The following is a 16707-nucleotide window of genomic DNA, read 5'->3' as shown; positions in this document are numbered from 1 at the left end:
GATATCAGATGATTACTTTAGCATCATCTGATTTCATCCCCATATTGGGGTGGTGTTTGTGGTTGGGCATAGAAGTGTTTGATATTGTTTTCTTTTACTTTATTAGGCTATCCAGCGGCTGGTCTGGACTAATTAATGTTGTTTATCATTTTATGATTACTATAGATTTTTTTTTATTGAAAATTCTTCTTTGCTTAGCACTTGATTTATTTTTATAAGAATAGAATGGAATTTGCGATTATCTGGTAGCATTTTCTTCTCTCTTTGATAGACTAACACAGTCTTATAGATTTCTGTTAATTTTCTTTAGATACTAGAATCCCCTCTCATTGCAAGGGCTATGAAGGAGTCATCCCGAGCCCATTATTTTAGAGGACTTGCATAGTCCTAGTAATGCTTTCCCTTCTAATCTTTTCTTTATTTTATGAGACTGTTTAAGTCTTTCAGGTTTCTTTCCTTTGTCATTTCAAGCCCATCTCTAAGGAGACTTGCACAATCCAAATAGCATTCCATTTTCTCAAAAGACTTGCCTAGTCTTTTAGATCCAAATCTTTGGAGACAGGCATTGTCTCATTAATGAATCAACCTGAGTCAACCCATAGGAGACTACCTCTAGTCTCACAGGTCTTAAACCCTCTTCTAGTCGAAGACCAACTTGGTCTGTCAGTTATCTCATTTTCTTATCATTGTTTAGGCAATGATAAGGTTACTTGGAGCTCATCCTTATGCTTAGGAGACTTGCCCAGTCTTGCTAGCATTTTTCTCTATCCTACCTCTGTGTCTAAGAGACTTACCCAGTCTCATTCTCTTGCTAAACCTCCTCTTTGTGCGTCGTTTGGTTTTGGGAGAACACCTTACTCGGCTTGGCAACATACCCCTACCCTTATGGGTATTGGGTTGCACATTTGTTGCACCCTAGGGCTAGGTAGCTGTCCGGCCCGGCTGGGTGTTTTTCCTTTGCCAAATATGCACAGGGTCTCTTTTTTCCTTATTACTTGTGAGCTTTATTTTGGTTTGATAGTCCACTAGCATAGGAATCCGTCCTTAGTCTAGAGAGTCAGTCCTCTTGTTCAGGAATCAAATTCTATCATCATAGGGGTTAGGATTTTATCCAACCTTTCATCAGATCATGTTCTTCTATCCGCTCTTGCAAGGTATAGGATGCTGTCCAACCCTTGCAGAGTCGTGTTTCTGTCTTTTTCCCCCGCAAAGCATAGGATGCTGTCCAACCTTTGCGGGATATCGAGAGCCTGTCCTCCCCTTATGATGATAGGATTTTGTCCTCTTGAGTCAAAAAACATCAAAAACATCTGAAAATCCAAAAATCTCAAAAATCTTGAGTCATTTAGGAGTAGTTAGGAAAATCGTTTCCGAACTACGTTGGCTTGATCCTCTTCCACGAGGTACGTAGTGCAGCTTGGGATCCACATCCCAGGTCCAGCCAAACCTTTAAATATAAACATTTCAAACATTCCCAAAAATACAAAAAAAACTTCAAAACCTTTTTCAAAAGGATCTTCCCCTAGAGTTAGGAGTCTGTCCTAGATATTTATGGTGTTTTAGAGTTGGAGTTGGTCCTGATTTGTATTGATGTGGTGTGTCCTGTCGTGTGAGTGTCCCTAGAGTTAGGAGGCCTCGAGTCGATCGGTTAGACATTATGGCTAGACTAGGAAGCATATAGTCAGCCCATAGTTTTCATTAGGTTACACAGCCTAGATATACATAGAATGTAGGACCCACCTGCATTATCTTAAGGCTAAACAACTTGCATTAGTTAGGGCATATAGAGTCCTAAAAATTACAATTCATTCGAACTTAAGCAATCGTACAAAAAGCTTTAAAAATCAGTCGAGTCTAGTGGAATCGAGTCTAGGATAGCGGTTCTAGATGGTTAGGCAACGTAGTTAGAATAGGACATCGAACTACGTTGACTCCGATTCTTCCCGAGGCTGGGATACGTAGAGCAGCTGGGATGGACGGCCATCTTGGTCCGAGTCAGGTCGCAGTAGAGTTAGGACTCATTTTGTCCAGTCAGGTATAGAGTTGATTTGTGTTGTATTTTTTTTTTTGCTGTGTTTTCTTACTTTCATGTACAGATCCTATACATTTAGCTGTAACATGCATGTGTTTACACACCAGAACTTAGACACCCATTAGGTATGTCACTTATAACCTAGTTTTGCTTAGGTGACACATCTTTCATTTATTTTGTGTATGTGTTTAATTTTCATCTCTGAGACATGCATGATTAGGTAGACGTCTTCTCAGAGATATATGTTCCCATTTCATATGACTTTCGCTCAAAACTCTTCAAAATCAATAAAAAATGGCATAAGAGACCAGGTGCTTGCACTTGGGCGGATGAGGTGCTCTTCAGACCTTCCGAATTCGTAACCAGGCACGAACCCTCTTTTATATCTCTGGTTATCCGTTGCAACAGAGCATAGTATGGGATCCTTGGCCCACTTCCTTGGATGGCGACTCTTCTTTGTTTAAGGTACGCCTCGAATCTGGGCTAGTCCCTGAATCGAGAGGTATCTCCCTTTGTATCGCCACTCATGCTGTGAGAGGCATTTCTTCTTTCGAGAGTTCCTTGGTAGAGCTCTCCATTCACGTGGATGATCTTGAGACTCTGCGCGTGGGGACACGTCCCCCGCCGCCTCTCTCGGATCGGGGTTAACCTGCATTAGTCTAAGGGACGTCTTGCACTTAGATAGGACCATATAGCATCTTAGATGAAGTCATAGGATAATAAAATCTTCAACTTGAATTAAATAATTTCTCTTAAACTGTTAAAACAGTCAATCCAGTCTAGGTCGGTGTCCTAGATGAGTTAAGCATAAGTAGCTTAGTTCAGGTGCACCGAACTACGATCGACTCTGATTCCAGTGAGGCTGGGATACGTAGGCAACTTGGATACTTGAGTGGCATACCAAGCCCGAGTCGGCTCCACCCAAAATTTGTTTAATTTGCCTATTTGAAACTTCTACTTGACCACTTGTTTGTGGGTGATAAGGGGTGGCCATCTTATAAGTAATACCATATTTCTTCATAAGAGCTTCAAACAGTCTATTACAAAAGTGCTTACCCCAATCACTAATGATGGCACGAGGTGTACCGAAACGCGAAAAAATATTTTCTTTAAAAAACTTGACCACCACCTTGTGGTCATTGAATTTGCAAGCAATGGCTTCAATCCATTTTGACACGTAATCTACACCTAACAAAATATACAAGTTTCCAAAAGAGTTGGAAAACGGACCCATAAAATCAATACCCCACACATCGAAGATTTCTACCACTAAGATCGGGTTGAGGAGCATCATATTTCGCTTTGTAACTCTTCCTAAGGATTGACATAACCTACAAGCTTGACAAAAATCAAAAGAATCCCGAAAGAGACTAGGCCAATAGAAACCACATTATAAAACTTTGTGTGCAGTTTTCTTTGCACTAAAGTGGCCACCACAGGCTTGATCATGGCAAAAAGATAGAATCGATTGGTGCTCATGATTGGGCACACATCGTCGGACAATCTGATCCGAACAAGTTTTGAACAAATAGGGATCATCCCAAAAGAAATACTCTACCTGTGAGTGAAACCGGTATTTGTCTTGGTTGGACCAATGATCCGGTGTAGCACCTGTAACCAAGTAATTGCTTATCAGGGAAGTTTTCATTAATCGGCCGCTCATCATCCTTTGCATTAGGGAGTCTGGATAGGTGATCGGCAACCAAGTTCCTCGTACCTTTCTTATCTCTTATTTCTAAGTCAAACTCTTGAAGAAGTAAAACCCACCTAATGAGGCGAGCTTTAGCATCCTTCTTTCCAACAAGATACTTGATTGCCGAATGGTCGGTATAAATTATCACATGTGATCCAATCAAGTAGGATCGAAACTTCTCTAATGCAAACACAACCGCTAAGATTTCTTTCTTCGTAGTGGTGTAGTTGAGTTGTGCATCATTGAGAGTCCTACTTGCATAATAGATTACATGCGGTAATTTATTGAATCTTTGACCCAACACGGCTCCTGTTGCAAAGTCGGAAGCATCACACATAATTTCAAAAGGTTCGGTCCAATGGGTGCTTGAATGATAGGAGCCGTAGTTAACTCTTTTTCCAAACACTCAAAAGAATCGAAGCATTCTTTGGAAAACTCAAATTTTTGATCTTTTGCTAACAAGTTGGTTAGAGGCCTAGCAATTTTAGAAAAAAATTTTATAAAACGAGGGTAAAAGCCCGCATGGCCCAAAAATGATCGAATATCCATCACACTTTTGGGCGGTGGAAGATGGACAATGAGATCCACCTTGGCTTTATCAACCTTAATTCCCTCTTTAGAAATCACATGTCCTGGAACGATGCCATCTTTTACCATAATATTACACTTTTCCCAATTGAGGACAAGGTTCTTTTCTCTACTCCTTTCTAAGACCAACTTTAAGTGATGTAAGCATTCGGCATAGGTGGAGCCATGAATAGAAAAATCATCCATAAAAACCTCTAAGAAGGTCTCCACCATGTCAGAAAAGATACTCATCATGAATCTTTCGAAAGTTGCCGGTGCATTGCATAACCCAAAAAGCATGCATCTATAAGCAAACGTTCCAAAGGGGCATGTGAATGTCATTTTCTCTTGATCTTCAGGAGCTATGGGAATTTGGTTACAACCGTAATAGGCATCAAGAAAACAGTAATACTCGTGACCCACTAACCTTTCTAACATTTGATCAATAAAAGGCAAAGGAAAGTGATCCTTCCAAGTAGCAGTATTAAGCTTTCGGTAGTCAATACAAACACGCCAACCTGTTTGAATGCGAGTAGGTATAAGCTCATTGGTGGCGGATTGTATAACCGTGACTCCCGACTTCTTAGGCACTACTTGGACGGGACTCACCCATTGGCTATCTGAGATGGGATATATGATCCATTAACCCATTTCTACAATTAATGAGAGCATTGCTAGTAGGAAGGAACGGCCTACCAAGAATGATAGGGATTTGGTCCTTGTTATTAACAACCGGCTCCGTGTCCAAGACAACAAAATCCACAGAAAATAAGAAATCGCCTACTTTTACTAGGACATCCTCAACCATACCTTTTGGTGTTTTAATGGATCTATCCGCCAATTGGAGTGTGACGGTGGTAAGTTTGAGGTCACCTAGTCCTAATTGCTTGAAAACCAAAAACGGTATGAGATTTACACTAGCTCCCAAATCTAACAAGGCATGATCAATTTGAGTGTTTCCAATAGTACATGATATAGTGGGACATCCCGGGTCCTTATATTTTGCTGTCATTTGATGAGACAAAATAGAACTAACGTTTGTGGCCAAGAAAGCTTTCTTGGGCACATTCATTGTTCTCTTTTGTGTACATAGATCTTTAAAACTTTAGCATATGTGGGGACTTGGAAAATCGCATCAAGCAAAGGAATATTCACATGCACTTGTTTAAAAATATTCAAAACTTTATCAATTTGATCTAACTTTTTATTATTTGTAAGTCTCCTTGAAAAAGGAGCCTTAGGAATGTAATCCTTTTCATGGGGAGAAGTTACCTCTTCTGTACTTACCTGTTTGGGATGTTCTTCTGAACCAGTGGAGGGAGGGTCTTTACTTACCATATTTGGAGGATCTTGAGCATTTTTAAAAGGTTCAGATCTGACCTCCTCTTTGTGAGATTCCACTCCTCAAAGCATAAACTGCATTACATTGGTTTGAAGGATCCTGCTGCGGCAAATTGGGTTGAATGGCATTCAACTGATTCACCTGTGGTTGTTGATTCCCATTCATGGCCACATTCCTTCGGTTAGGAATGGGTTGACTTGGCATCTTTCCTTTTTTCCTTTCACTTAGGGCCGTAGCAAGTTGAGAAATTTGCTTTTCTAAGTTGTGTTGGCCCGTCATGAACGTACTCATGAGAAGCTCTATGTTCTTCTCTAAAGATGCAATTCGTGCTAACTCCCCTTGTTTTTGAAAACCCGGAGGGAGCTGACTTGAAACAATATTAATCATGGGGTTTTGAAAAGTAGGAGGGGGAGGGGGTGGCCGAATAAAAGTGGGAGGAAAGGTGGGCCTAGGTTGCCCGAATTGGCCTTGACCTTGGAAATTAGATGGCCCACCTTGACTACATGAAAAGTTGGGATGATTTCTCCATCCCGGATTATAAGTGCTAGAATAAGGATTATTAGAATATAAAGCACTTACATTCTCATTAGAATTACTAAATTTAGCAAGAGTTGGACACTCTTCCATGACATGGTCCGTAGCTCGACACCAATTACACATGGAAACACTATGTGAAATTTGATTGACTTGTGAAGGTCCTTTAACAACTATTGCTTCTAGCCTTTTGATTAAGCTATCAAGATGGGACTCTTTTGCCACGGCACCCTCTATTAGAAATCCCTTACTTGAAGTGGCTCTCTCACCTTCTTGAGTGGATTCCCACTCTCTTATTTTTTCCGCCAAATCAAGTAAGAAGTTCCATGCCGCGGCCTCATCTGTGAAAGAAGTAAAACCGTTAGGACACATGGACTCAAGAAGTTGCTTTGTTTGGTAATCTATGCCCTCATAAACAATTTGGCATAAGAGCCACAAATCAATTCCATGGTGAGGACACTCTTGGAGTAAGTCTTTGAATCTCTCCATAAACTTAGAAAATGACTCTAATGGCTTTTGTTTGAATTGTAAAATATCGTTCCTAAGTTTATTAGTTTTATATAATGGAAAAAATATTTTTAGGAAAGCGACGGCGAACTCCTCCCAAGTAGTGATGGAGTTCATTGGTAAGCCATAAAGCCACTTTTTGGCTCAATCCTTGAGTGAAAACGTAATAAACCCCAACTTTACCTCATCATCGGTAAGTTATTGCAACTTAATCAAAGCACATGCATTTTCAAACTCAGGCAAAAATAAATAAGCATCCTCCGAAGGGAGGCCATGAAAATGAGGAAGCAAAGAGATAAATTGTGATTTTAGCTCAAAATTATTGCCCTGCACAACCGCGCAAGAAGGTTGCGCGGTTCGGGCCGGATAAAAGCGGTCGCGAAAACTCTTGGGCGGGTCTTGTTCTTCCGCCATAGCTCCTTGATTTGGTTTGATGTCTTCCTCTATTTCTGACTGGTTAGCTCTTTCTAATCGATTGGCCGAGTTACATACCCAACCTGCAGTCATGAAAACCAAAGAACCAAGTTAGAAAGAGACGTAGGAAATAAAACGAAATTAAGAAACTTACTAATTATAAAAAAACTAAAAATAGAAAGAAATAAAAATCACTTCGAATAATATAGAAACTAAAGTAATAGTGCACTCTTTCCCAACAACGCCGCCAAAAACTTGATTGTGATATTAAACAACCGCAAGTGCACGGATCATATGCAGTTACGAGTTGATCTCAGGGAAGATGATGTAGACTTTCTATCTTTATATTATTTAGAAAATAAAAGTATAATAAGTTAATGCCTGGCATGGGTCTCAGGATTTTCGTGGATTTACCTCGGAGCCAACAACTTACTATAAATTTACTTCTTAAACAAAACGAAGATCAAAACTAACTTTAATTTGATTATTACTTTATTTCCTATATCTAAGCAAAGTGAACCAAAGATTTGATAATTCTATTTAGTACCTACTAAATAAGTAAAATCAGTTCTAATTAATGAGAGAAATCAGTTCTAATTAACAAACAAATTAAAACTATTCTAATTAGAAAATCAAAAACTAAAATCTGAATTTTAGAATCTGGAATTAAAAATATTGTTTACTAAAACTATCATAACTCACTCATCTTAACTCATATTTTAACCCTTGAGTACCCATTTCGAAGGATTTTGAAAGATCTACAAATTTTATGTGTATGAGTTTTCCTGATTTGGTCATTTACCTGTCCAAAATTAGCTTCAAAAATTAACTAACAGCATTAAAACGGGAAAATCAGATTTGAAATCAAACTTGAAACCTAGAATTAAAAGACAACTAAAACTATGATTTTTTAAGAGATAAATGATAGATTAAAAACTTACTTAGGGGCTGTAATCCACCATAGTTCCGGTTGGGATAATTAATTAAACCAAATTTTTGCTTTTACTCATTATAATTAATAAACAAGGTCTATGGAAGATAAGATCGAAAGATCTCATTTTTCATGAGTTGTTATCGATTATCTAACAAGTTTTAAATAATATATAAGGGTATATAATCTACTTTATCAACAATCAATCATACGAACGGGGAAAGTCGATGGCATGATTGATTGGGATAAAGCAATTATACAACCTATTTTATGCATCAAAATATTTAATCAAAACTCCTTCCCTTTCGCCATGGTTTCATCTAAACCCTAAGTAGAGGGTTTTAGTTATTCATGGAGAAAGAAAACGAATCCCAGAAATTACTGTAGAACACAAACATATCCATCTAAATGAAAAGAAAAAGAAAATAAATAAAACTCTTCTTTAATTTCTCTTATAACAAGATTACATCAACTTGAAACAAGAATAAATCAAAATAAAGAAGACTTAGTCTTTTTCTCCTTCGAGCAACGGCCAACTTGTCCTTCTCCGTCTCTTGATATCACCTTGGAGTGGAGCCGTGGATGGTTGATCCTTGGTAGAGAGAGGAAAAGAAGAACTTGAAAAAGAAAAAGAGAGAACAAGATAGTAAAAGCTTGAGAGTGGTAGAGAGAAAGAGAGAGTAGAGAATGTAAAGAGTGTGTGCAGAGAAAAATAATAGAGAGGAGAGGGAGAGAGAGCAACAGAGGTAAAATGGACGAAAAATTAAAGGGAAAGAAAGAGAAAATTGGGCTAAAAATATTAAGAAGGGAAAGAGAAAGAGAAAATGAAAATTCCAAGGGGATGAAGAGAAAAAGAGCTAGAAAATATATATAATGGCCCTCCTTCAATTGCTTGTTTTTTCGTCCATGCAAATTTTCCAATAATAAACGGTCACGCAAATTTTCTTCCAAAATCTTAAACTTGCCAATAATAAACGGTGGAGAAAATATTATGCGTGAGAGACATGCCTGAAAATACCCTCTTACTATTCATGTGAATCCGAGATCTTCTTTCTTACCAAAAATGAGCAAATTTTTCATAATCATGCTTACACCTCCCCTTTTACCCAAAAGAAAGAGTCCAAAAAAAAATGCCTCTTTTTGGTATCTTATCAACATCCACTTTCCAAAAAAATATGTAGAAAGATCTTATTTACTAAAAGGAATAATGCAATTGTGACACATGTCCTCTCTTTTAGCAAGTGTCTGCAAAAGGACTTCTTTGAATTTCGTATTCTAAATAGGCTTGCCATCTTTCTAACCATGCAACCAATAGTGTAAGAGAGAAAGTAAGACAATAATTACACATTCTTTTTCTCTTTCTCATTATTTTTAGACACCCATGCATGGTGTATCCACAACTGTACGTGGGGCTTAATGTAATTCTCATCCAACCATAATTAAATCAAATATATATATTGGTGAGCCCCTTCTTTCGAGCTTAGCCGAACATGTCTCTCTCCAATAATTAATATATTTTTTCTACACATTGGTGAGCCCACTTGAATCAAATTGGGCGATCCAAACCATTCACTTGATTGGGCCACTTTCTAATAGAGGGGCATTTGCCAAAACGTTAAAACATGGGACCCATACAAAATAGGAAATGGGTGAAAGTTTAGCAACCTTTTCACGTGGGTACTGTGGTACCCTGATCCCGCGAGAGGGGCGTGGGGCGAGCCGCCGCGCTCTCTTCTCTTGGTATCTCGTATCCACGTGATTGGCGTGTGCATTTTAATATTGATTTGAATTCATCTTTCATGTGAACTTGGGATCACTAAGGCAATCCGAACTCCACACGAAAGAGAATGACAGAGTCGCCACCTAGATGTGGGATCTAGGACCCGAAATTAACCAGAAATCTAGACTCGCTACCTGGTTACGAGAATGGAAGGTATGGGGAGTTATCCGCCACATGCACCATTCTTGCCCGATAATCGGTCTTCGATTCCAAAAGCTAACTCTTTTAAATTTATTTTAAATGGCTCATTCAACTCTATGTTAATGTGCGAACTAAGTGATATGCATCCTATGATCTAATTTCAATGTGAATCCTAGATGTGTATCTTGATTTATTAATTTGTCTGGATTCAATCTAAGTGAAAGTTCTCCTAGAATTCTAATTTCATGGAAAGCCCTAAATGATTTGATTAAGCATTTACAAGAAAATTAATATACAAAACACCACAATTTGTTTGTGGTGCCGACTCGCGGGTGGTATGCCATCAGACATCCAAGCTGCCTACGTACCCAAGCCTTACTGGGATCAGAGTCGACGTAGTTCGGTGCACCTAAGCTAAGCTACTTATGCCTAACTCAACTAGGACACCGACCTAGACGGGATTGACTGTTTCAACAGTTTTAGGAGAAGTTATTTAATTCAAGTTGAGGATTTTATTATCTTAGGATTTCATCTAAGATGCTATATGATTCTCATCTAAATGCAAATGGTCCCTTAGACTAATGCAGGTTTGCCTACATCCTAGTTTACTAGGCTTGTCCTAGGGAAAGATTGGGTGACTAGTGTAACTAGACCTATGGCACGGTTGCTATACATAGCAAACGTCCGTGATGAGGCTGGACTCCTAACTCTAGGACTCTCTAAAACTTAGGACACGACACGACACCGGTGTTCCTAAATTGGGCTCTAAGGGTCCTTACGACGGAAACCATAATCCAATGGTTCCGAGAGACACGAGATGAATCGAGATGATGAATAGTGTGAGGGAATGGGAAAGATAGAGAAAGGTGCGACTGAACTTGGGAGTGCCAAATTGCCTACGTACCCCGTGATGGGGATCAAGCCACACGTAGTTCCACTGGGGAGGTTGCTTGGATTTTGGAAAACAGGTTTGGTATTTGGATCAGGAATCGGGTTTGTATTTGAGCATTGGACTTGAGATTCAAAAACATTGATATAGCAATGGGATTTTGGAATTGGGAATTTGCATCAAAGAATTGAGCATATTGGAATCATCAAGGGTTTGAATTTTCGGAATTCAAAGTGGGCGGGCTTATGAGATTCGGCCAAATGGATTCAGACATGCGACTCGGATTGTGTTGGGATATGACTTGGTTGGATTGGGTTAATGGTTAGGGTCAAGTGAGTCGGGTCTAAGTTAGGAGCAAACCCGAGACTTGCCATGGTCTAACTAGGAGGAAGTAGGGTACAAACCAGGGTGCGGACCAGGGTGCACCAGGGTGCGAACCAGCAGGGAACCAGGGTGCGAACCAGCAGGGAACCAGGGTGCGAACCAGCAGGGGAACCAGGGTGCAACCAGCAGGGAACCTGGGTGCAACCAGCAGCGAACCTGGGTGCAACCAGGGTCTAACCAGAGTGCGAACCAGCAGGGAACCAGGGTGCGAACCAATATCGAACCAGGGTGCGAACCAGTGGGAACCAGGGTGCAACCAGCAGGGAAGCAGGGTGCGAACCAGTAGGGAACCAGGGTGCGAACCAGTAGGGAACCAGGGTGCAACCAGCAGGGAACCAGGGTGCGAATCAGTAGGGAACCAGGGTGCAACCAGCATCGAACCTGGGTGCAACCAGCAGCGAACCTGGGTGCAACCAGGGTCTAACCAGAGGCTAACCAGGGGGAAAACAGACCCTACATGCTTCCTAACATGGTTTTTCTTTTAAAGTAAAAGATATGCATGAAAACAGACCCTACATAGAATTGAAATAAATGCCTACCTCTTTGGAAACCCACTTTGTGTTTGATTTTTCTTTGATGGTAATTCCTTGAAGATGATTCCTTGCTTGATAATGACTGCTTTTGATATATATCACCCAACGTATAAAATCACCCGATCCGGCAAGGATGGCCGAACCCTTGAAGAGATGAGGGAGAGGGATGAATTTTCTAAGAGAGGGGTTCTTTTTCTTCTTTTTCTTGGATGGTGGGATGAGAGGGTATTTATAGGAGAATGGGATAGGAGGTTAGGTGAGGTTAGGTGAGGTTAGGTAAGGTTAGGTGAGGTTAGGTGGTTAGGTGAGGTTAGGTGAGGTTAGGTGAGGTTTGGATGGTTAGGATGAGAGGAGAGGTTAGGTGAGGTTAGGTGAGGTTTGGATGGTTAGGATGAGAGGAGAGGTTAGGTGGTTTTGGATGGTTAGACCCAGGTCAAGATCTGCCATTGATCTAACGATTTACGGAAATCGGGTCTCGGAATGGAATCAGGGTTCGGGCTATGAAGTGACCCTATCTTATTTTGTCCCGATTGATGATCCGTAAAGTCAGATCAAGATATTAATGACCTAAAACATATATTAGGTTATTGTTGGTTAAAGTAAAGCAAAATGTGGGTGTCTACAGATGCCCCTCTTTGGTAGAGACGACGTAGTCATCGAATACCAAAGTTAAAATGACAGAACCATTTTGCGTAACTTTAATCGACAAAGGAACCCCCTAAACACAATGCAACCTAATATAATGCAAGACCTTAGATGAAATCCTAGAATTGGAATGCAATAAAACAAACCCGCTGCGGTGCCGCTGGCAACGAGAGAAATGGGATACCATTTTCAAATGGATTTTCGGAGGGAAAGGAATATCGCTTTTGAACAGCTTCAGAGGAAATGAGACGTCATTTTCAAATGGTCTCAGAGAGAATAATGGATGACTTTTGAAAGATTCTTAATGAAAATGCAGCATCATTTTTGAATGGGCTTGGGCAAGATAAAATACCGTATTTATACGGATTCCAAGGAAATGAGACATCATAGTTGTATGATGTTCAAAGGGTATAAGAGATCATTGTTGTATGGACTTGAAGAGAATGAAATACCGTATTTGTACGGATTCCAAGGAAATGAGACATCATAGTTGTATGATGTTCAAAGGGGATAAGAGACCATAGTTGTATGGACTCGAAGAGAATGAAATACCGTATTTGTACGGATTCCAAGGAAATGAGACATCATAGTTGTATGATGTTCAAAGGGTATAAGAGACCATAGTTGTATGGACTCGAAGAGAATGAAATACCGTATTTGTACGGATTCCAAGGAAATGAGACATCATAGTTGTATGATGTTCAAAGGGTATAAGAGACCATAGTTGTATGGACTCGAAGAGAATGAAATACCGTATTTGTAAGGATTCCAAGGAAATGAGACATCATAGTTGTATGATGTTCAAAGGGGATAAGAGATCAAAGTTGTATGGACTCGAAGAGAATGAAATACCGTATTTGTACGGATTCCAAGGAAATGAGACATCATAGTTGTATGATGTTCAAAGAGGATAAGAGACCATAGTTGTATGGACTTGAAGAGAATGAAATACCGTATTTGTACGGATTCCAAGGAAATGAGACATCATAGTTGTATGATGTTCAAAGGGGATAAGAGACCATAGTTGTATGGACTCGAAGAGAATGAAATACCGTATTTGTACGGATTCCAAGGAAATGAGACATCATAGTTGTATGATGTTCAAAGGGTATAAGAGACCATAGTTGTATGGACTCGAAGAGAATGAAATACCGTATTTGTAAGGATTCCAAGGAAATGAGACATCATAGTTGTATGATGTTCAAAGGGGATAAGAGACCATAGTTGTATGGACTCGAAGAGAATGAAATACCGTATTTGTACGGATTCCAAGGAAATGAGACATCATAGATGTATGATGTTCAAAGAGGATAAGAGACCATAGTTGTATGGACTCGAAGAAAAGAGGCACCGTTCACAAACGGGCTCAAGGAGAAGACAAGACCATTCACAAATGGACTCGAGAAATGAGGCACCATTCACAAACGGGCTCAAGGAGGACGATACCATTCACAAATGGATTCGAGAAAAGAGGCGCCATTCACAAATGGGCTCAAGGATAAGACAAGACCATTCACAAATGGACTCGAGAAATGAGGCACCATTCACAAACGGGCTCAAGGAGAAGACGAGACCATTCACAAATTGATTCGAGAAATGAGGCACCGTTCACAAACGGGCTCAAGGAGAAGACAAGACCATTCACAAATGGACTCGAGAAATGAGGCACCGTTCACAAACGGGCTCAAAGAGGACACGAGACCATTCACAAATGGACTCAGAAAATGAGGCACCGTTCACAAACGGGCTCAAGGAGAAGATGAGACCATTCACAAATGGACTCAGAGAATGAGACACCGTTCACAAACGGGTTCAAGGAGAAGACGAGACCATTCACAAATGGACTTGAGAAATGAGGCCCCGTTCACAAACGGGCTCGAAGAATTTAGAGATTTTTTATGAACTTGAATTTGACGTAGGATTGGATTTTTTTTATATTTTTTTTTTTTTTTTTTTTTTTAATTAAGGATTTGGATTTGATAAATTTTTTTATTTTTGGAAAATGAGGTACCGTCCGCAAACGGGCTCAAGGAGAAGATGAGACCATTCACAAATGGCCTCGAGAACAGAGGCACCGTTCACAAACGGGCTCAAAGAGGACATTAGAGCATTCACAAATGGACTCAGAGAATGAGAAACCTGTTCACAAACGGGTTCAAGGAGAAGACGAGACCATTCACAAATGGACTCGAGAAATGAGGCACCTTTCACAAAAGGGCTCAAAGAGGACATGAGATTTTTCATGAACTTGAATCTGACGTAAGATTGGATTTGATGAATTTTTTATTTTTTTGAACTCAATGAAATCGGGGATATTATGGATCGTGCCCGACAAAGATGTTGGAAACTAGGACTTTGACGAATGATGAAACGGCAAACCTTTGGAACGAAGAACCATTACTAGCAAGAATGGATTAGGAACATTTTTATGAAACTTCAACAAGATTTTTCTCAAAGAGACTGCTGGTCTTGTCTTCTGGGGATTTTGATAACTGAAACCTTGAACAAGACATTTGAGATTGGTAATTTAGAACAACGACTCTCTTGGATATTAACATGGAAAAGCGGGATCTGCTTCTTGACAGGTGTTTAGATAAACATTTCTTGACCAGGATAACTAACCGGAAGGGAATTATGAATTTGAATGGTTCATCTTTCTGAGAAATTGGCTCAACCACCATTGCACCTGAGGTTCTTCCAAGCTTAAGGTGCCTTCCTGGGGTATGATCTTTTTACGGAAGCTGGGCTTTCTGATGTTTCTACTTCTGAATTTTTCTGAGCTGATCTTCTTTGAAATGAAGTTGTTTGACTAAATTCTCGAGCTCTTTCAGGTATAATTGCAGGGAGCTGCCTAGGCCTGGCCTCCTTCACCAAGACAGTTACATCATTTGGACATAGGAACGACAATTGACTCTTTCTAAAGAGAAAACTTAGATGAAAGGCACTACTCAAAGGATTGAGCAGCCCTGAAGGAGTGAACTTAGAATAATAAAGATTGACTGACTATACTGACAAACATAGTGATGCTTCTGACTTAGTTAATGTTTTGTTTGGTAAGTCTATCCTTTCAAGGAATAGTTTTTCAATTGGTAAACACCGGACTTCTTCCTCGAAACAGTAATGCCTCAAGAATTTAATTACGACCCCTAAGATTGCTTAGCTTCAATGCCCCCAGTTTTGAGGATATCACTTGAATTTGCTTGAACTTCAGTTGATCTTCAGTCTTGATACCGGCTGTTGCCTTCTTATACTGATTCTCTTACCGTGACCAAGTCACCTCTTCAGGGTTTTTAACTTGGCGGACCGCGCTAGCCTTAACTTTTGCCTGAACCACCTTTCTAGGTTTTCGATCCAGCAGGCTATCCCCTTAGCTTTTGCCTAAGCCGCCCTTTCGGGTTTTCAACTTAGCAGGGGAATGATCTTAAATTTTGCCTAGACCGCCCTTTCAGGTTTTCAGTCTATCAGATCTTCAAACTCCGTTATTTTTCTTATTCATCATCATTTCATTTTTTTTATTGTATCTCAGGACCTAGCTCATTAGTTCTGAACACCAGAAGGACTTTTATAGGTAGGATAGGGCTTTTCAAAGAATGGCTTAAGGTTCAACAAAGATTTCGACCGAACCTGTGAACAGGTTGCCTACATGTCCCAAGGTAGGAATTAGGTCGTGTGTAGTTCAGGGCGAATGCCCCTAGTTTGAAGATAAATTGTTTGAAGGTTAATTGATTTTTTTCCTTTTTTCTTTTCTTTCTGGAATAATTATCTTCTCTTCTTTTGGAACTTGTCCCTCTTTTTTTTTTTGGAACGATTGATTTTTCTTTTTCTTTTTCTTTTGAATCGACCGAACTCGGTTTAACCGAGCTGCCTACGTACCCCAGTGTAGGGATCAGGTCTCGTGTAGTTCGGGGGAATGCCCCAAGTTTGATGGGTTTTCAAGAAAATTTGATTTAGGCTCGAAGGGTTTGCAAATCGGTATTCTTTTGACATTGGGTTTTGATTTTGGGATTTAATCGGCCAAAGGAGGCCTTTCGATGTTCAGATTGGGAATCGATCTAGCTTACTAGAGTCCCTCTGGTACTGATTATTTTATTTTTTTTTCTCTTTTGTTTTTTTTTTTCGCGGAGTTTGACGGCATTTCCAGGTAAGAGATAATGGATCTTCTTCTTTCAAGATTCTAATCCGTGCTTTTGACTTTCATAGAGCGAAACTTGTTCTTTGACATCCTCCATCTATGGATTCATACTCTCGATATCTGATGATCACTTTTCATTGTTTGCTCTTGAACTTTTCATCTTGAATTTGTTGGCTTTATGAA

General features: G+C 39.8%; 1 non-coding gene across 1 annotated transcript; it reads left to right on the top strand.

Annotated features, from left to right (window-relative positions):
• The first annotated feature begins 6610 nt into the window (after positions 1-6610).
• Positions 6611-6717, top strand: LOC143847713 (small nucleolar RNA R71). Its single transcript, XR_013235224.1, has one exon. It is a non-coding gene; the product is annotated as a small nucleolar RNA R71 (small nucleolar RNA).
• The last annotated feature ends 9990 nt before the right edge of the window (positions 6718-16707 follow it).

This window comes from Tasmannia lanceolata, unplaced genomic scaffold (genome assembly GCF_043159265.1).
Source record: "Tasmannia lanceolata isolate RefF3 unplaced genomic scaffold, GAP_Taslan_0.1 ptg000015l, whole genome shotgun sequence".
NCBI lineage: Eukaryota > Viridiplantae > Streptophyta > Magnoliopsida > Canellales > Winteraceae > Tasmannia > Tasmannia lanceolata.
The sequence above is the reverse complement of the archived record's forward strand: the minus strand, read 5'-3'. Positions and strand labels throughout refer to the sequence as shown.